Here is a 22,839-nt window from a genome sequence, read left to right on the forward strand (position 1 = left end):
GAGCTGTGAAACAGGTGGAGAATATGCTTCTTGTTCTTCTGGTAATAGAGAACACAGAGAGACTTTACCTGTGAAACCTTTTCCACTGTTTCAATGGAAAATGTTGGAGAGAAGGAAGGGAGCACAACAGATGACTAGAAGAATCGAGAGTATGTTGGAAATGAAGCAGAGACAGGATTTCAGAGATGAACAGTAATAAAACCAGTAACTTAATATGGGATTACAATGCAATAATTATATTCGTGAAATATGACAGAACAAGAAAATCTAGAAATATTGAACTTTTCCCAAGTTTGTTGGACTTGCAGGGGACTCTAAAGCATATGCCCTACTTCATGTCATTAATGTTCAGAAAAGTTATTTGGGGAGGGCAAGAGGATGGACAAAGTTAACTGTAAGTAAAGTTTTTTTTTCCTTAAACAGTACCAATTTTGTGGCATGTGGTTTTCTTTACATGCTGTAAAGTAATGTTTTTTCAGTTATTTTTAAGTGTAATGGGGATTGGAAACAGATGCTGCTGTTTTTTTTCTCCTTTCTTTCTCCCCCCTTCTTGTTAAGTTTTAGGAAATGTAGGCACTGCAGTGCATAAAAAAGCCTGGTTAAAAAGCATGATAAAAGAGAGATTAATGTGCCTTCTCTCATTCTTGCATTAAAGACCTTAGATTAGTTTATTAACAAGTTCTAAGAGAGAGCAAGTAAATGAAAAAGAACATTGAATATTATGAGTCTTTTTTCTAGCAAATACATGCAAGCTCTGTAACAATTCTGCAGCTGGTCTTCGTGTTTCCATGAAAACAATCTGATAAAGAGAAACTGGTTGCCTGCTTCTCGTGTCTCCATGGAGACAATCTGATAAAGAGAAGCTGGCTATAGTCTGGTGGAAAATGATTGACTGAGGAAAAAAAAAGAGAGAACTTGGCTAAGAGATAATGTTCTCAGAAACCATTCAGGGTTTTTCCCAAAGTAAATAATGTTCTCTGAAAGCATCCAGAGGTTGTTCCAAAGTAGAAAGTGTTCTCTGAAAGCATTCAGGGGCTTTCCCAAGGTAGTTAATGTTCTCTGAAAACATTCAGGCATTTTCCCAGCTGGGAGAGCTATAAGGACAAGGCAAAACAAATCAGCACTTAGTAGAGGCACAGGCTGCACCATGCATTTTAGTATGGATGACATTTCTTTTATGTTAACTCAAGTTAGTGAATGTAGCTGTCAGTTTGGGAAATGTTGTTCCTATTAGGAGGTTAAAACTTCAATATTTGAAGGTGTACATAGCTTTGTGTGTTAGTATTAAGTTAATAGGTTTTAAGGGGGTATTAGGGGTGTGTTTGTTTTATGCTTGAGGGCTTTCATTAAAACAAAATGTTTTATAAGATGTGACATAGGGTCAAATGGATATGACAAGAAACAACTGTATAAAAGTTCAACCTGCCAAACAGTGTATGCATGTAATACAAAAGCTAGAACTAGACATTTAACAAAAAAGGTGTTATACATAAATGGTGGGAATAATAACTTTTTAATACAATGATGCTTCCTTTAATCTCTTTAAATGTAAATGGCCTTACAGATAAATACAAACATGAATGAAATGTAATGAACTACATTAAAACATGTAGAGTGCAAATAGATATGTTACAGGAAGCACATTTAGAAAAAAAATGAACATGTGAATTTGATAACCAAAGGTTTTCAGGATAGTTATTCAGCAGAATATCTAGGCCAAAGGAAAAGAGGAGTACTTAATATTAATTACAAGAGGAGCTCCAATAATGGTAGAAGATAAAAAAAAAAAAAAAAACAATAATGGGAGATTTGTAGTTCTAAGGGGCTACTGGTAAGCTACAGTCCTGCTAAATAATTCTGGTTACTTCTTAACCATATCTCCCTTTCTTTTACTTCCACCTTATTTTTAAACTCCACTTTAATGTTTTCCGACTCCCTAGCTATACTTTCAGAAGAAATTTCTATCTTCTCTAATAGCTCCTGAATAATTTCCACTACCCATTCCTAAAATGCCACTCTTTTCAACAGATAGGTGGGAAAGTGCCAGTGTCTCATTTTTATTTCATTACCCAGTGTTTTTATTTTAGTTATTATTGGTGCATGATCTGAAATCATTATTAGGTGCATATCAGGACCTTCAATTAGATGCACATGGTCTTGTGAAATGTAAATTATGTCTAGCTTATCCTAATTGTTGTATCTTGGGGAATAATATGTAAATTCACTCAACTCCTAGTACTGAATTCACATAATCCATGCCAAATATTTTCATACATTTCTTTACAAATCTACCAGCCTTTGTTATAGTTTCTGTTCTGGGCCCCCCAGACACATATTCGCTGTTGCAAATCAAATACCAGTCCCCACCTATAAGTAATATTCCTTGCTGAAGGCTGATTATTTTTTCCCAGAATTTTCTAATCTCCATTATAGCAGTTTTCTGCGGAATATAAATACATCAAAGTGTAATCCTCAGCCCTTGCCAATAATCACTTAGTTTTATAAATCTGCCATTACTGTCTTTTTTCTATCCTCTTCTATTACTATTGGAGCTCTCTTGCAATTAATATAAGTACTCCTCTCTTCTTTTGCCCCAGGTATTCCGCTAAGTAACTATCCTGAAAACCTTTATCAAATTCACATGTTCAGTTCCTTCCAAGTGTGTCTCCTGTAGCATAGCTATTTGCACTCTATAGTTTTAATATAATTCACTACTCTTTCTTTTGTCTGTGAGACCATTAACGTTTAAAGACATTATAGAAAGCATCATATTCTTGAGAAATTATTATTCCCATTTTTTATGTATAACAGTTTTTATTAAATGTCTCGTTCCAGCTTTTGTGTTACATGTATGTACTGTTTAGCAGGTTAATCTTTTATACTGTTGTTTTTTGTCATCTCCATTTGAGCCTATGCCACATCTTACAGAACTTTGTTTTACTGAAAACCCTCAAACATAAACACACACACACAATACCCCCTAAAACCTATTAACTTAATAATAACACACAAAACTATGTACATCTTCAAATATTGACATTTTCCCCCTCCTAATACAAACAAACGTTCCAAACTGACGGCCATACACACAGACTCCAGCTAACCTAAAAGAAAGGTCATCCATTCTAAGATGCTTGGTACAGCCTGTAGTTCTATTACGTGCAGTCTGATTTTTTCTGATCTTTATAGCTCTTTCAGCTGGGAAAACACTTGAATGCTTCAAGGAAACATTTTCTCCAAGCCATTTCTCTTTATCAGATTGTCTGCTAGCGACATGAGAACCAGATGCAAAACTATTTACTAGAAAAAAGCCTTATAATATTCAATATTCTTTTTGATTTATTTGCTTTCTCTTAAAACTTGTTACTAGATTAAGCAAATGGCCTTAACCCAGTCATTCCCCTAGGCAAGAATAAGAAAAAGCACCCTCATTTTTCTTTTGTCATGCTCTTTTAACCAGATTTTTTTTTACATTGCAGTGCCTACATTTCTTAAAACTAAGCAAGGTAAAAGAGAGAAGAAGGGAGAAAGAAAAAAAGGAGCACCTATTTACATTAGTATCCCCATTATGCTTAAAAATAACTGAAAATGTTACTTTATAACATGCAAAAAAATCATACACTATTTAAGTAGTAATATTAAGAAGACGTGTTTACTTACAGTTAATGTTCTCCCAACCCTTCTCCTCCCCTGAGTATTTTTCTGAACATTAATAACATGGAGTTGGGCATGTGCTTTAGAGTCCCCTTCAAGTTTAACAAAGTCCAAAAAAGTCCAGTATTTCTAGATTTTCCTGTTCTGTCATGTTTCACAAATATAATTATTGCTTTGTAATCCCACATTTGTCAGTTTCCAAGTTAATGATTTTATTCTCAAAATGTTAATGGCATGAAGTAGGGCATATGCTTTCAAATTTCCTAGAAGATTAATAAAGTCCAAGAAAGTCCAATATTTCCAAAGTTTCTTGTTCTAGTCCTGTTCATCTCCATCTCACAAACCCTGTATTTGCTTCATTTCCAACATACTCTCAATTCTTCTAGTCATCTCTTATGCTTTTTTCCCTCTCTCAAGCAATTTCCATTGAAACACAGGAAAAGGTTTCACTTGCACCGTCTCTCTGTGGTCTTTATTACCAGAAGAACAAGAAGAAGAATCTCCTTCTGTTTCACAATTCAGTTTTTGCTGGACAAACTTTGTATTACTTTCTTAGCATGTACTTCATCAAAAAATTATTTTGTTCCTCCAGGGGAAAATATTTTGATGATAGCTTGGTTGAGCAGTTTAAATATCATGTCTGCACCTTGACATTCCCTGAATGATGGAATAAAGTTACTCCTCTTCTGCCTGGTGTACAATGAGTAGTCATTTTACACAAACACTATGCTGTCTCCCACTTTTATTACTTTGTCCTTCTGCCACAGTTATGTCAGAATCAACTCCTTCTGCTGGTAAGATTGCATCTTTACTATTAAAGATCTAGGTTGTTTTCTCATAGCCAGGTTTGGAGCATAAACATGATGTGCCCTTTCAGTTAACCATTTCTGTTGTGGAATACCAGTACAGTTGCTTATTTCTGCTTTCATAAAATTAATACAGTCTGTTCATTCCAGCTTCTCGGGTACAGCAGAAAATCTCAGATTTCCTCTGTGTGCTATGTCCTCTAATTCTATTATTTGTTGAAACAACTCTTTTTGTGCAGTCTCATATTCATCCACCCTTTTCTTCATTTTGACCTCTGAGTTTTGCAGTTTTATCACTTTATCTGAATATCTGTTTAAAGCTTCTTCCATTTTTTTCCAGCCATTTATTGCTTGAGTTGATATACTGCATCAGTGTTTCATTTATTTTACTCAAGTCTGTGTTTAGTTGCCTTAAACTTTCCTCTAGGTTACTGGAAGTCATATATGGAGCTTGCACTGCTTTTTGCTGAACAGCTACAGTACTTTTCCCAGTCAGTGTTTTTTGTCACCTTTTGTAGCTGATTTTCCTTCAGGTCCTCTGTATTTCTTTTTTCTGGCAACCAGGCAGTGCACTTACTAGCCAGTTACTGAAATTTGCCCAGAAATCTTGGCTCACTGGCTTTCTCTGCTAAGTTTCTGTTTTCACACTGGGAGAGCTAGAATTAAGCCATCATTCAATGTGCAGCCATCTTGGAAGTCCCCCAGGAACAGAAGAATCCTTAATCTGAACATGGAAGTATTTGCCTCAGCTGTGTCAATACTTGGGAATTTCCATGAATTATGAAAACTCAACACTTACAGCCACTCACACTTGGATTTCATAGGATGTTATTCAGAAGCAGCTTCACAAATTGCAAAACTACCATTCTCAAGGCTGACATCTCTTCACTTACAGACACAGGAAACACTTTCTTCTCTGAGTCTGCCAATATCTGTAATTCTTCACTTGATGAGCTCCATGGCAGCTTCTTTAACTTTAGTACGTCATGCAAGATATTTCATGAGCATTCTGCAGTGCACTTTCTCAATCCAATTGTCCCTATTGATATACACTCTCCACAATCTAATCCGGCTATCTATTCTCTGTCATCACATAACGTTCCCTCTGATAATATAAGGATACCCATTTGTTCTTCCTTCACCTATGGACACCTCCCTACTCAGGTACACCTCCCTAGTGGGGTGGAGGGAGGGCAATTCATGTAATGTTGACTAATCAGGAGGCCAATCTTCACATCAACATTCTGGAGATGAGGGCAGTCCTCCTAGCATTACAGGAACTTCAGGATTATCTCCCCCAGGTTGTAATTTCTATCCACATGGACAATACTTCAATAGTCTGGTACATCAACAAACAGGAGGAAACCCTGCTCTTATCCATTATGTTAAGAGGTCATGAGTATATATGGCAGTAGGTGATGTCTTCTTAACTTTCTCATAGCAATGTACATCGATCCAATATTCTAACAAACAGGTTGAGTCACTGCATTCATCATGCCTCAAGAGTGGCCCATCAGCGAGTCAGTGGTGACAGAAATTTTCCATCACTTGGGCTGGCCTTGCTGGGATCCTTTTGCATCCCCCACTACTTCAAAGTGCAGCAAGTACTTTGGCCTAATCTCTCAACAGGAACAGTCATCAAGGGGATACTGTTGTCCATACTTGGCCACTTAGTCTTATTTATGCTCCCCCCATATCATTCACTGATAGAAAACTTTCTACAGAAAGCTTCCATGTGCATGGTGAAAGTAATTCTCATTGCTTCCTTCTGGCCCAGACAAGTCTGTTTCCCCTTCCTGTAGCTTCATCTTCTTCTACCTCTTTAGGTCCTAGTTCCTCCTCTAGATTTACTTTCCACCAGGCAAGACACACCTGGGCATCAAGTCCCTCAAGCTAACCACATGGCTTTTCCACTTCCAGTGATGGCCAAATATCTTTCTCTGCCTTCTAAAGTGGTGCACATTCTAACTACCTCTCAGAAACCTTCAATCACTAAGATTTATAAGAGCAAATGGAAAATGTTTTCTATATGGCAAAGGAAAATGGGCTTGACCTTTCTCTGTTCCCCATTTTTCTATTCCGGATGTTTTGGCAGGCCTTTTCCACTCTGGTGTCAGCTATTCTACTGTTAATGTTCAATTAGTAGCCATTTTGAACTTCCAAATGGACACAAACATTTCATCTATAGTGTCTTTGAAAATTTCTAAAGTATTCTTAAAGAGGACCTTTCTTTTGAGACTTCCTGTTAAAGATCCATCTCCTCAATGGAACACTACCTTTATGTTGCAAGTACATACAAAGCTTTCCTTTGAACCTGTTTGTTCCATTGAGTTCAAGTTTCTTTCTTGGAAGACATTCCCCAGGATTTACTAATCTTCGGTGTAAGACTAGATTAGTCTTACACGGAAGCGCCAGTCTAAGAGTATGACGGCAGTGCGCCATGCATATTAATGAGGGCACGCTGCCTATACTCTAAAGCTTACATGGAGCGTGGACGAATGTAGGGGGTGTGTCGGACTGCCGAGCAGTCTAAAATCCACGCCCCTGCAATGAAGAAACGCTGCAATTTCAAGTTACATGAGCGAGTCCACTCACATGTGCACAATGTAACACTACACTCCTCCATATGTTAAACTGACAAAATTAAAAATAGAAAGATTTTTTTATTTTTTTTTTATTTCATCCGATATAGCTGCCCGTATTTGCGCTTGTTTGCACAGGTTTGCCCATTGCTTAGCTACAGTTAGCAACTTAGACACCAGAAGAGGATAATAAGAAAAATATATGCAAATTAAGCAAAATAGCGATAGCGTAGTGGTTAGAGCCTTCACACAAAGAGGAGGCATTCCCGGTTCGAGTCCCACTACTGCACGTTCCATTTTATGTTGGAAATCTGTATACAAAAATATTTCCTGACATTTTTTATGTATAAGTTTTGTAAAAAGCATTGAAAAGTTAAATGTAGTAGTGAACGAATTATATATATATATATATATATATATATATATATATATATATATATATATATATATACACATATGAAGGTGAAATGGTTATGCATTCTGAGGCATCAGTACCCTATTTTAAGCAATATAAAGTACTGCTAAGCACATTTTACCAGTAGTGAGCATATTTAAATCCAATTGCTCATAGCTGCGCACCACGTTAAACAGCACAATGTCTTTGCGTGTAGCTGCGCACAGCGCTAACCAGCACAACAACGTATTTGTGAGTAGTTGCGCACAGTGCTAACCAGCGCAATGTTGAGCAATGTTGGGCAAAGTCGGGCAAAGTTGAGCAAAGTCGGTTAAACACGGCCACACCTCCTTTACTGTACCTTAACCAGTCAGGTCTGCCCAGTAGGAAAATAAAAAGCAGTGACAGGGCTCGAACTCAGGATACTGTGCACTATAGTCACAGTACTTAACCACAAAGCCATGACAGCATTTCATAAACACGCACTTTCAACAGACACATATCTATCAAAGGAATTTTAAACATTGCCAACATCAGCTAAGCAGGCGTGCCTAATGCTGAGTTTTTCCAAAAGTGGCCAATCACAAATAAGTGCAGGAAATGAGGCATATTTAAGCTCCACAGGCAGGAATACTTGCTATAACTGGTTGTAGCTTCCTTCTGCAGTCAGCATGGCCAGTGTTGGAGAAGGCACTCAATTTAGAGTGCAACACTGGGGCATTGAGGAGTCCAAAGTAATGGTTTGGCTCCTTGTCCACAATCATGAGGAAAGACTCCTGTGGGGCCAGTACCAGTGTACCCAAAATAAAACGGAGGCCTGGAACAGTCTTGCCCATGATCTCATCAGTGCCACTGGTGTTCCTCGGACTGGTGAGCAGGTCAGGCACCATTATTCTGACCTGAAGTGACATAGGGAGGATCAACTGGACCAGTGGATCCAGGAATCCCGTGTGATGCCTAATGCCCCAGTACTGAGTAAGTAGCCATCGTATTAAGTAGTTAAGAATTGCTATGCTTGTCTATACTATGGATAGGTTTGTCTCAATATCACTGTATTTATATCACAGCTTCAGGTGACCGGGCTATGAACCAGCAAGCCCATGAAGACAGGCTGCAAAGGCTGCGTCATCAGGCAGGTTAGTAATTATTCTGCATGTACTGTTATATAAAATAAATGATAGAGCCTTCAAAAAGTGTTTTAACCCAATAAATAAAGGTGTAATAATCCTTTAATAAATGTATAATTCCTGGAGTGTGTCTGTATCATTTTCTTTGATATGTTGTTGTACTGTTGCATTCTACAAATAGTAGTGTTGTATTAATCAGTGTCAACCCACACTTGGGTAGGACCATATAACGTGGATGAAGGGAGTGCCAATAGCTTTTATGCATATTTACAGTCCTCAACTGTTGGTTCATGCCCAGCATGTACAGGTTAATTTGGCACATGAGTAGCTTGGTATTGTTTTCCCCAGAAATGTCAGTGTGCTGCCAGAAATGTAGGGAGCTGTTAACATATAACTGATACTTTCACCTGAACATATCTAGATAATTATATGAAAGTAGAGCTGTCAGTGTACCATCTTAGCAGTAGTGTGTTTGAGCAACTCTCAAAATATGTTGCAGTAACGTCTGTATCTTGGACAGTTTGTATGCGGGATACAGCTCATGTATATAATGATCTAGCAAAATCCAATTGCACAATATAAGGACATTGGGTAGTGTAATAATACATGTAAGGGACATAAAACTGCATTTAATAGGAATGTAGTAAAAACTAGAAGGATATATAAGTTGTTAATTGAGCTATCTTTTTCCACTTTACTGTATGTGCATACAAAATGCAATTCCACAACTCAATCGGTATGTCTAATCTCAAAACATTTGTTGGGACATATGTCCTATTGGTTTATAAATATTTGCATTTATTTCTATGCATGTGCCCTGTTAAAATACCACAATATTGATGGCCTGTTGCTGTCAATTCAACCTGCATGCTGTTGTAATGTCCACTATTGTTCTATATATGCACGTGTTATGCCTGCTTTTCGACTGTTGAAAATCTGGTGTGTTGGGTTAATGGGAATACTTCTGCATGTTGTTATAACTAATTGGGAATGCTGTTGACTGTTACTAACCCATATCTTTATTAAACTCTCAAAAACATAGTTCGTATGGGAAGTCCAGTCCTAGCGGACCCACCTGTCCCACCTCAGCTGGCCATGGCACCTGGCACCAGCAGATCTGGTGCCCAGCCTGGGACCTCCTCCTCTGTTGGCCCTGTGTCACCTTTGGGTGGAAGTGCTGCAGGGGATGGGGCTCGGCCCCCCCCATGCAAGCGTGGGCAGAGGAGGGGCACCTATCACCCTTCGAACGGTCCGGGCTGTGGTGCGTAGAGAGATTGAATGTTCTGTTGCAGAACCTCTATGCCAGCTTGAGGCCCGATTGGTGCAACTCCCGGGTCAGCCTGCCCCTCCTACACAGCCCCCAGCACAGCCACCCTCTGGGCCGTGAAGGTGCAGTAGTGACTGCCCATGGGTGGGGACCTCAGTCCCACTGTTTCCATCTGGGGGCTCATGGCCTTGCGATTTCCAAACATCCCTCCCCGTCAAAGGTGTTCACCCACCACATGTGTCATATACTGCCCCTGTATACATCTTGTTTGTCTTGTCTGTTTACCTCCCCAACCTACCTCCCCAAATATACCTACTTCCCCTACCCCACATTCCACTCTCACCTGAAAAAAAAATAAGAGGGCAATCTGCTCCCAAAAAAAATTACGCCCCATACATAGCTGCCCATTTTGCACATATGTCCACTGGACACATAAAATGTTATTTAATTGGCATTACAACATACTTTGTTGCCCTCACCCCTTTCTCAAGGGTTGACGTTTTCATATCTACCTCCAAATTTATTGCATATGCACAGCTGTTGAAGAAATGGACAGCTATGGACCTTCCCTACACCTGTCCTGCACATCCCAAGCTATTTTCCATACTGTCTTTCCCTCTTTGTGCCCCTTTTTCACCACTTTCCTATCTCCCCATTTTTCTTTTCTTTCAAAGAAATTAGCACAGGGGTTAGCGGGAGTAAGCACTATTAAGCAGTAGTTAGCGGGTTTGCGCTTGTTTGCGCTTGGCTACGCAATGCACAGCAATGTGCAAACCTGCGCAAACCTGCTTACAACTGCTTAAAAGTGCCTTAGTCACTCTATATGTGAGGGCCCTTGTTCTGCTCAGGAGCAAACTAAGACACCTCTGTAAGTCTCAAACCCCGGACCTTGCACACACTACACAACATGAAGTACCACTAAGCCACGGTAGATATACATCAAGTTGGTGCTTAAATAATTATATCATGCATCAGAATGAGTGAATGTAAAGGAAAAATAGGAATACCATACCACACAACTTGTTCTGTGGATGTTGACCAACAGTTGTTGTGGGATAACATTACATGACTGTGATAAGAAAAGCAGCCATTCTAACAGGAAATAATGTTACACCATCACTTTACAACCCCACACAGTATCACAGCAGGACAAACACTGGCATATAGGGCAGAGGCCATACCTCCCAACTGTCCCTAATTTTCAGGGATGTCCCTGATTTTGAAACAAATTTTAGCTCTGTCCCTCTGAATCCCTCCGAAAACTACTGACTTTGGCCAGAAAGGTGGTGAATTACACTTGATGAATAATGACAATAATTAAGAGTTAGACACTTCTTTTACTTCAGAAAAGGTGTATTAATTCATATGCTCTGATTCTCTCAATGTCTCAACTTAATGGCACTAATATTTTAAAAGTGTCCCTGACTGTCCCTGACCTTTTCTTTACTTTTCCCTGAGTCTGTTCAAATATGTACCTGAGTGGTTGAGAGGTCTGGCAGAGGCAGAAACACAGAGGCATATCAGCCTTTCTGCTGTTACATTCTGTGCAAATAGCTTTGGAAGGAGTTTCGGAAGCATACCCTTATGTAGGAATACAACACTGAAATACAAATGGATGTAGCCATGTACTGGTAGCAGCCAACTGTAAGAATGCCATTGCTCTATTGCTGAAAAGACCTGTGTGGTGCACAGACAAAAAATAACAGGCTATTCTCTGGCTATCATGTGGATAGGGTCACAGTTGGGAGTTACGCAGACAGACTACTTGCCCTGATAAACTAACATGTACACAGCAACCCTGTAAGTCCAGCAAGATAAAAACCACACAATAGTACTTACGCTCTCTGTACTTCTGCAACCCTACCCAAATGTAGAATATACCTGTGTGTGCAGGGTCTACCAAGGATGTAGGTAAGCATATTCACAGTACTGAAATGTGTCCAGTTTTTCTGAGCAGCTTGTGCTAATGTCAACACTAAAAAAGAACAAACTGTTTAGAACTGAGTAAATGAATATTCAGAGTATAGCAGTTCACAAACAATTCTTGTGCCAAAGGAATACATCTCAATAACTAGCTTTGTATGGCAGTTAATTGTAACAGTTGAAAAGAAAGTACATATTTCCATGTATCTTGGGGTAGCATTTTGAGGGGTGAGTACATTTCTACACTGACAAGTGGGTACTGGGAGCAGCAACATTAGGTCTGAGTACAAAATGTAAATCTCTGGCTACACCCCTGGCTTCTGATATAAGAACTATACCAACCTTCTGTCTTAAACAATGATATCCACAGCAAACAAGGATGATCTCCATCTTGGAAAGCTGAAAGGGCACGCCTACATGAGTCAGCAATTTATAGTCCTGGGTTGCTATGACAGTGATTACTGCAATTACTACACAGCAGGCTGCATGCAATTAGCAAATGGTGGGCACTAATTGGTGCAGAGGCCATCACATGCTCATGTGCAAATTCCTACAAAAGCAGGCTGCAATCTCTGCCAACAAACTCAATCACTCTATTGCAGAGAGAGAAACAGAGAGAGAGAGAGAGAGAGAAAGAGAGACAGACAGAGAAAAGGAAAAATAAAAATAAATATTACCAAATCATACAAAGGAAAGGTATGTGACACATATGTATTTACTGGTATGTAGTAGATGTTATTGAAGAATAATCCACATAATGTGAACCATTCATATGTGGCAGCAGTACTTCTTTATGCACATATGTTCTGCTTAACTACTGCTATGGACAATACTGTGTGTACCTGTGGGCAGTGGGACATACCTGTGAAATGTGTAGCTCAGGAAACGTCACAAAAAAACTCGCATGCAGGACTAGTGCAACGGCAAAGAACAACTTCACTATGCTTCAAAAAGACGCCAGCACTATAGAACACAGTTTATTTTAAACCATAAAGTGTGAAGACAAAATCATACCGGTTTCGGCATATAGCCTTCTTCAGTGATACCAAATCATGTTATTCAGTGACTATATATAGTTAAAAAACTAATTAGTTCACAAGTTGGTGAGAATCCATTTAAAGTGACATAGTACAAATTTAAAATAGATTAATATATATTCACCCATTAATGCCTATGTATGAAACCATTATAGAGCTGCCCATTTAACCAATAAATATAATTATATATTGTTATTGTAATAATTATACAAAAACTCATAAATGTTCATTTAAACTTGGATAGAACAATCCACCTAATCTAATAATCCATGCTTTTTCTTTCTGGTTCAATAAATCATGACAAACATATTTATTAGTATAATCCCCCTTGATGACATCAATGACTTGGAATTGAAATTTGGCATTTGTGTGGGTCAACATATGTTTATATAGGGCGCTAGTACAATGTTTATTTCTAACATTACTTAAATGTTCCGATATCCTAATTCTGAATGGTCTGGATGTTTGGCCTATGTAAAAAGCCAAACAAGAACAGGTAACCAAATAGATAACCCAACTGGTGCCACAGGTAGCAAAACATCTAATGTCAAAAATGTTGGTAACATTTTTAGTTGAAAATTCCTTGGACTTCTTGATATGAGCACAAAATGAACAATGACCACAAGGGAAACAACCCCTCAGTTCCACTCCTGACAATGTAAGCTGTATTTTACCAACATTAGGATTTCTACCTTTCTTATACCAATTAAAGTAGGAACCAAATGTACGGCCTCTTCTATAAGAAAATAAACATTCTTGAGGTAGCATATCAACTAATCTAGGGTTAGTCATTAAAATATTCCAGTTATTATTTATCACCCTTTTTATAGTATTGATATTTCTACAAAATGTTGTGATGAATCTAATAGGAGTCACTGTGGAGGTGTTTCTCTCTTTATATTTCAATAAATCTTCACGACTAAATTGTTGCACCCACTTAGAGGCTGTTATTATATCCCCATACTTATATCCCCTTGTCAAAAATCTCTTCCTGAGGTCCTCCTGGAAGTATTCATGGTTGGCCTTATTAGAACAAATTATTTTAAAATGTGTAGCTCAGCATTAAATGTCAAAGATCTTTTTTGTATTTACCTTTGAGACCATTGACAATTAAAGACATTGCAGAAAGCATCATTATATTAAGTTATTATTCTCACCTTTTATGTATAACACCTTTTTTGTTAAATGTCTAGTCCAGCCTTTGTGTTACATGCTTATACTGTTTGGCAGGCTGAACTTTTATATAGTTGCTTCTTGTCATATCCATTTGAACCTGCGTCACATCTTACAACACTTTTTGTTTTATTGAAAGTCCTCAAACAAACAAAAAAAAAACAAACCCCTAATACCCCCCCCAAAACCTATTAATTTAATACTAACACACAAAACTATGTACATCTTCAAGTATTGAAGTTTTACCCTCCTAATAGGAACAAATGTCCCAAATTGACAGCCACACTCATAGTCTTGAGATAACCTAAAAGAAAGGTTATCTATGCTAATATGCGTAGTGCAGCCTGTGTTTCTACCAAGTGCTGACTTTTGTTTTGTCTTATCTTTATCTTTATAGCTTTCCCAGACAGGAAAACCCCTATCTGCTTTCAGGGAATATTATCTCCTAGCCAGTTTCTCTTGTCTTTTTCCCCCCAGCCAATCACTCTCCACCAGACTGTAACCAATTTCTGTTTATCAGATTGTCTCCATGGAGACATGAGAACCAGTCAATTTCTCTTTATCAGATTGTTTCCATGGAGACATGAATGCCAGATACAGAACTGCTATTAAGCAATCATTCATTTGCTAGAAAAAAGCCTCATTATATTTAATATTCTTTTTTCATTTGCTTGATTTTTCATAAAAATCAATATAAGGTCCTTAATGCAGTCATTGTCCCATGCAAGAATGAGAAAAAGGCACATTATTTTTTTCTTTTGTCATGCTTTTTTAACCAGGCTTTTTTTTAATATTGCAGTGTCTACATTTCATAAAACTGAACAAGGGCAATAAGAAAAGGGAGAAAAGGGGGAAATAAAGAAGAACATAACCTACTTACAATCCCATTACAATGAAAATAACTGAGAGGACTTTAATGTTATGTTGTCCTATTTTGCCTTCATTCTTACTGGTTGGGTTTGGAACTGATCCTCAGTTCCAACTCTGCTGTATACTAAAGCTCGAGGTCTTCCACTGGCTCATGGCTGTATCCCTAGCCCATCATGCTCTAGTGAAGCTCCCCAGATCTCGTCTGCTGCTAAACAGATCAGGTGCTTCCATTTGGCTCAGGCTAAGTGATAAAACTTTTGCCTATTATTTGAGAAATTTCTTCTTCTCCCTGTTGTAAATTTAGCGATTAGTGTTTCCTTACCTTACTAGTTTAGGAAAGTTTGTTGTTGTGCTTCATGCCATCACTTTATCATTAGGCCTTTGTTCATTCCCTATCCCAGTTTAAAATTCTATCCTATAAGCTTGTTTTTAGTGAGAGGGCTTTCTGCTGTTGTTGTTGTTGCCTTACTGTGTAGGTCTAAAATGTTTACATCTCTTTTATAATATATATAATGCTCTTTTTTACATTAAAATTTATTTGTTATGGTGCCCACATTATCATAGTCCTATGGTTTGGTCTTCGCCCTCTCCCCGTTCTATCATTTTATCGGCCTCTTTATATAGTGTATTCCTTTTGGTTTTAAACAGCTTTTTGGGTTTTTTATTAAGTCCTGTAGGCTTTATATAGCTACTCGATGAATTTGGCTGATTGTTTTTGGTAATTGCCTGATTGCCTTATGGGGTTCTACCATCTACCAACTGTCAGCCTTGATTTGCATATTATCCTTCCCCTCCCATCTCACGTCATTGAGAGTGTTTATTTAGCCCTAGAGTGATTCTGGTGCCATTTTTGAAACCCATTCTGCTATTACTTTTACTGTCATTGGCATCTCGTAAATAATATGTGCACCACATTAGCTTTAACCATCTGTAGCTTAGGGTTTGACTGGAGATAGGTACTACTACTGTTTCTTTTTGTACAGTTAAGTTAAATAACATCTACTTTATTGGTCTTTGTTAGCCTTTATTGATTATGCTGTACAGAGAATATTTGTAACATGGAATTGAATGGCTCATATTTTTTTCATAGTTGCAGTAACCATTTATCTTTTGTATAATCCTGTTAGTAGGCTCATATGAAATATATGCACCTTTCCAATGATTGTACTATTTCCTGTTCTCTACATTGATATCGTTCTTATTTTTGTAAGTGTTATATTACGTTATTTGAATGCTACTTGCATGATCGGCATACTGTGTAGCTGATTGTACTATTTAAATTACAGTCATTTTGCGTTATCGGCAGACTGTTTAGCCAATTGTACTGTTTAATTTGCAGTATTTTGCATTATCGGCGAACTGTGTAGCTGAGTGTTCTATTTAATTTGCAGTCATTTAGCATTATCGGCAGACTGTATAGATGATTATATTTACTTTGCAGTCCTTTTGCATTATCGGCAGACTGTGTAGCCGATTGTATTATTTAATAGGCAGTCATTTTTTCTCTAAATGTTTCAGAGTGAGCATTTTAATGCTATAGTAAGGTTCTCTGCAATTGCTCTTCTTTCCTTAATTATCTGTGTGTTTGTGAATATATTTTACTTCATGCTTAGTATTGATTTTTCTAGCTGTTAACTGCTTTCTATAGTTCTCTATTGAACCTTAATCATTTTGTTCTTATTTTTCTTTTATCTCTCCAAACAGTTTACTTTACTCCAGAGCTGTGAGGTAGATAGAAAATAAAGTTTTTTTGCTGTACTTATCTTATCAGTGGCGTTACTTTGCTGGAACTAAAGGACGTCTTCATTAAGCTGCCTAGTATCACAAGCACATTTCAAGAAGCATATACTTCACTTACTCTACTCTGTACATCTAAAATGTTTACATTTCTTTTATAATATATATAATACTCTTTTTTTACATTAAAGTTTATTTGTTCTGGTGCTAATTTTATCATAGTCCTATGGTTTGGTCTTTGCTCTCTCCCCGTTCTATCATTTTATCGGCCTCTTTATGTAGTATATTCCTTTTGGTTTTAAACAGCTTTTTGGGTTTTTTATTAAGTCCTGTAGGTTTTATATAGCTACTAGGTGAATTTGGCTGATTGTTTTTGGTAATTGCCTGACTGCCTCGTGGGGTTCCACCATCTACCAGCTGTCAGCCTTGATTTGCATATTATCCTTCCCCTACCATCTCACGTCATTCAAAGAGTTTATTTAGCCTTAGAGTGATTCTGGCACCATTTTTAAAACCCATTCTGCTATGACTTTTACTGTCATTGGCGTCTTGTAGATAATGTGTGCACCACGTTAGCTTTAACTGTCTGTAGCTTAGGGTTTTACTGGAGATAGGTATTACTACTGTTTCTTTTTGTACAATTAAGTTAAATAACGTCTACTTTATTGGTCTTTGATACCTATCTACTAATTTAACTACAGATTTTAGCATTCATTAAACTACTATCAGTGTTCGGCCCTCACCTCCACATACTGATACTTTTTTGGTGCTCACCTCTGCTGGGGATCTGAACCCGCGCCGTTCACCCCTCAGGCTCACTCCGCTCCCCTATCCGCAAATCTCACCCACCCCTACTACACCTAACCTTATACTTCTCCTTAGTCACCTGACATACTTCCTGCTCCAATCATCTGTCATATCTAATTCTCAGTACCTTCTACTCTAACGCCACACCCATACTACAACTTACACACCACAACCCCACCTCCACCTCACAGCAACAAACACTACTTAAACCTTTCCAAAATAAACTACAATGCAAGTCCTACTACCCTTGCTCCCATTAGCCCTCACCTCCCTTTCCTACATTACAGCCATACAAACTAGTTTACCCCTAGACAGCACCTCATTCCATACAACACATACTGAAAAACACACCAACTCCCCCATAAACTTTACAGTCTGTCCAACACTATTTAACACTAGTATTATGCTACATGCGTCTAACATCCACCTATCTACAACTGTTAATAAGAAAACAGTATATATATATCCTTCGCAAACCTTAACTATGTTATCAAGCACATATTCAAACTCAGTAAAAGACTTCTTATCACTGGTGACATACGTCCAAAGCCAGGGCCCATTTTTACTGACCTCCCCAGTAGACCTCAATCTGATCTACTAATAATTAATATTAATATAAGAAATATTTCCAATAAACTCCAAAATCTACATGCTATTATTACTCATTACTCCCCTGACATTCTAACCATTACTGAGTCCTGGCTGAAATCACATATCCCTAGTGAGGAAATTCTACCACCAGGTTACAACATCTTAAGGCAAGATAGAAAAAATAGGAAAGGTGGTGGAGTCGTAATTCTATTCAAAAATTAAAAAAACCTCCAGCCATTTCATACCCCTTTGCCAACATTTCAAAACACCAAAATCATAGGCTCTATCCTACCAATAAACAATAATAAAAAAGTAATATCTTTTGCTGCTACATTCCTCCTGGAAATAACTCTCCAGCTATTGAAGAAATCCTTCAATGGCTGAATCAAAACTCCCCTCGAGAAACAATTTTATTAGGAGACTTCAATACTGACTGGCAAGCCTGCAACTCCAACAACCCCACTAACAATATCAACCTCTATGGTTTCACACAACTAATTCAAGAACCCACCAGAATAGACAAAAAAACCCATAAACAAACAATTATTGATTGGACACTAGTAAATAACCCCAAACATCACTATCAGACTGGATGCTTACCTGATGGTCTCAGTGACCATCTCCTTACTTTCCTCCAAAGGAAACGAACCAAGACTCCTAAACCTACAAGCTATAGACACATCAGGGATGATCGTAACTTAACCCCAGATAACCTAAACAACATTCTACAGCAATATAACTGGCAGCCTCTAAGAACCTTACACCTAGATCATGCAGTAGACTACTTTAATAATATTTTTATCTCAGTTCTAAATTCCATTGCATCAATAAGAAAGAGAAAAACCAAAGTAAACTATGCTCCATGGTTAAGTAGGGACACAAGAGCCCTACTAAAAACCAGAGACAAGGCCTGGAAGCAATGGAAACAAGAAAACTCCAATCATACCAAGCGAAAGTATAAACAATTTAGGAATCTAGCCAAAAAACAAAGCAAACTAGACAAATAAACCTACTTCCTAGGTCTCCAAAACAAATACTCAAAAAATCCCTAAAAATTTCGGCATAATATCAACTCCCTACTAAAACCTGGAACAATTTCTACCCCCTCCCCCAACTCCCCCTATACTAACAGCAAAGATATAGCTTCCCAACTTAACTCTCATTTCATAACCTCAATCCAAACTCTGTCCAACCAACTAACAAACACTAATATCTCACCAACCTCAACTGCTGGGAACACTCCTAGCAACTATAGCAACCAACCATCCTTCTCTCTCTCACTTGTCCCTATATCTAAAATTAGAAACCTCCTCCTCAAACTAAAACCTACCAGACTAGCAGCAGATGGTATTCCTGCTAACTTCCTAAAAATAGCAGTTGACTCCCTATCATATCCAGTATCAATCCTAATAAACAGGTCCATTCGGGAAGCCTATGTGCCACAACTATGGAAAATATCCTACATTATACCTCTTCACAAAGGTGGTAAATCTTATGACTTTTCCAACTATCGGCCTATAGCCATTGTTTCCCCCTTATCTAAGCTCCTAGAGAAATGCACACACTCACAAGTTATGCAATTCCTGAATAGAAACAATCTTCTCTCCTCCATCCAACACAGATTCTGCCCTCACCATAGTACAACTTCTGCTCTTCTCTCCTTCACCAATCTGGTTAATCATCTCAGAAACAACTATGTATCTGCTACTTTTTTAGACCTCTCTAAAGCATTTGACATGGTCTCACACCCTAAACTATTGGATGATCTTCATTCTCTATCCTTTACTTTCCCTACTATCTCCTGGTTCAAAGGCTACTTATCAGATAGACAACAATCTGTAGAATGGCACAATGAACTATCCCCTCCTCTTTCTAACTCTGTAGGAATACCACAAGGCTCAATATTAGGCCCACTACTCTTCTCTAGCTTTACAAACAACCTATACACCTTCTCCAAGCAAGCCTCACTTATTCAGTACGCAGATGATTCCATCTGTGCAGCCCCATCTGTCAAAAACCCTACAACAAGTTGCCCAAGAATCATTCTCTGCTATTGAAACTTGGATCACTGACATCCAACTTCTTCTTAACCCCAATAAAACCAAACTTCTCCTGTTCACCCCTAATAAAGCAAAATCTACCCCCTCTACTTTCACTATCTCATCTGGAAATGGCACTATCATCTCTCCTTCCACCCACACAAAATTCCTAGGAGTTGAAATAGACAACAACCTATCATTCGATACACACACAGCACAAACCATTCAGAAAGTTTACAAAAAAATGGGAACCTTTTACAGGCACAAAAACTATCTCACAGCAAAATCAAGAATCACCCTAGCTCAAACTCACCTCTTATCAACACTTACTTATGCTGCACCAATCCTAACCCATACTAGAAAAGCAGATCTGGACAAGTTAGTCATGGTATAACAAAATTGCCAAATTTGCCAACAATTCCCCTTTAGAACTCATCACTGCCAAGTGCTAAAAGAACTTCAGTGGCTTGAATTTCCTAACTTACAAACAACTCACCTATGCTTTTATCATCAGAAACTACCCAGAACAAACTCCAGCCCTCAAACAGCTATTAACCTCCCACTCTTCCAGTCGCCCTCTCCGCTCATCCAGTAAACCTCTAATCAGTGTTACTACTGCTAACAACACTGCAGGTAAAGCCCTATATTCCCACATCATAGCCAAAAAATGGAATAATCTCCCCAGTAATATAACCTCCACTACAACAAACACAAACTTCAAAAAATTATTCAAATCTCATCTTAGTACAACTTGGATTTGTCCATGTATCACTTGACAATCTCTATACCTTCTCTTCTCCTCCTTCAAACAACTTCAGTCTAGAATTCACACTGTTCTACTCACATAGACATACATACTCTTAGAATAAGTCACATTGTCTTTGTACTTCTTTCATTGTACGCTTACTAGTAATGTAAACTGTCTTTACTACCTTTGGAAATATTTAATCTAACTGTATTTCAGTCCTGCATTGCCTGTTAACTTTTGTGTAAGTAATATACTGTCTTTCCATTTTGTATATTTCTCACTGTAGTAACTTCTTACTATATCTTAATTGTGGAGCTTTTCTCCCCGGGCATCCACTGAAAATGGATCTGGTCCAGCTGGATTTTCCCAGTTAACAAATTTAAAATAAAATAAATAAAAATTTAGAGTTGATAAATATTTTTTAAAAAAAGGCATTGGTCCATTTAATTTAGAGGGCTTCCACTGCCTGTTTTAGAGGGCTATCTCATTTCTTCCCCTTCCTTGTTTATAGAGCAGATTTGTTTAACTTACAGAACTGCTCTTGTTTGTTGTGTTCTTTAAAAAAAAAAAAAATATATATATATATATATATATATATGTATATATATATATATATATATATATATATATATATATACACACACATATATATTACCTTTTCATAGTGTGTTTCGATAGAGTGTTAAGTTTGTTGATGCTATTAACTTACTCTAGTTGTGGTGGACTGTGATTTTCAATATGTCCAAGGAACTTAAGGAATCTAAGCCTTCTGGCTTCAAAAAATATGTGGTAAATTCAGTCAAAAGATGTCTTTAATAGATGCCCATACTGTTTGTGTCTACTGTCTGGGAGCAGTGCATTTACAGGAGTCATGTTCTATATGCCATTCTTTCAGCTCCAGAGTACTGTTTGAAAAAAAAATTGATAGTGAGAGGCTTGCAGAAGTTCCCCTTCCAAGAAGCTATAGAAGAAGGTCCAGGTACTTCAAAATCAGCTAAATCAACATCTACAAAATCTGACAAATCCACCAAGAGATCATCTCCCTCTTCAGGGCAATCAAAGACAGCAAAAAAAATTAAGTAAAGTGGTATCTTCGGCTCCAAAGACTACTGGACCTGCAAAATCTCTTACATCTGCACAAGCTGTTTTGGTGCCAATGGAGTTCAATCTATGGAGCTGGTTACTCCTGTTCTAAGGTCCCCTATTTTGCAAACAATTGGATCTCCTACTGTTTCCTCCACATCCTCCAGGACTCTTTCAGACGATGATTGGGATCGGGTGGTGCACAGACTTCTAAGGACACCGGTGATGGCCAAACCTCCTGTCAGCTCCAACCCAGAGGGATTTGGACCCTGCCAAGACTTCCCCGTTGACAATGATTCCTCCTCCAAGCTGACCCGGGACTTCAGAGCCAGAATGCCTGGAACTGACTGTTGTTGAACCATCAGTGCCAAGAACCATCCTGGGATCTTCAGACCCGACATCTGTTCCGACATCCTCAGTTCAGTCCGAGGAGTCTAGGAGCTGACGCTCTCCAGTCGAGTCTGGAGAGGAGAGCTGGATCAGACATTTGTTGGTTCCGAACCTACCTCTCAGGGCTTCGGTGCAGATGAGCTCGGCTCCTGCATCAGCTTTGGAGCCAACCCCCTTGGTTCCTGGGATCTCTTATGGCTCTTCAGAACCAGAGTTATCTTTAGATCAGGGGAGTGGGCTTTTTGAGCTGATGAGGAGAGTGCTGTCTCCTCAGACAGCTCCATTCAAAGGTTCTGACATTCCTCCCCCTAAGACACCGGCATCTGTCTCAGCACCACACCATCCACAGACCAGCGGAGACCCTAGGCCTCAGGGTACCCCATCATGTGAACCCCTGCCTTCCGAAACCTCTCCAGAATACCCTTCTGAAGGGATCCCTCATAAGAGACTCTGCAACAGGAAGCATTTAGACTCCCCAGAGGAGACAGTCACCTCTGACACAGACCTCGAAGAGTCAGAAGGGTCCCATGGGCGCCCTCTGAGGATGTCTCCTTTGCAGACATCCTAGAAATTCTTAAGCAGAGAGGTGGCTGGAAGCCCATCAACCCTTC

Source organism: Protopterus annectens, chromosome 6.part1 (genome assembly GCF_019279795.1).
Source record: "Protopterus annectens isolate FY-2018-M chromosome 6.part1, PAN1.0, whole genome shotgun sequence".
Classification (NCBI taxonomy): domain Eukaryota; kingdom Metazoa; phylum Chordata; order Ceratodontiformes; family Protopteridae; genus Protopterus; species Protopterus annectens.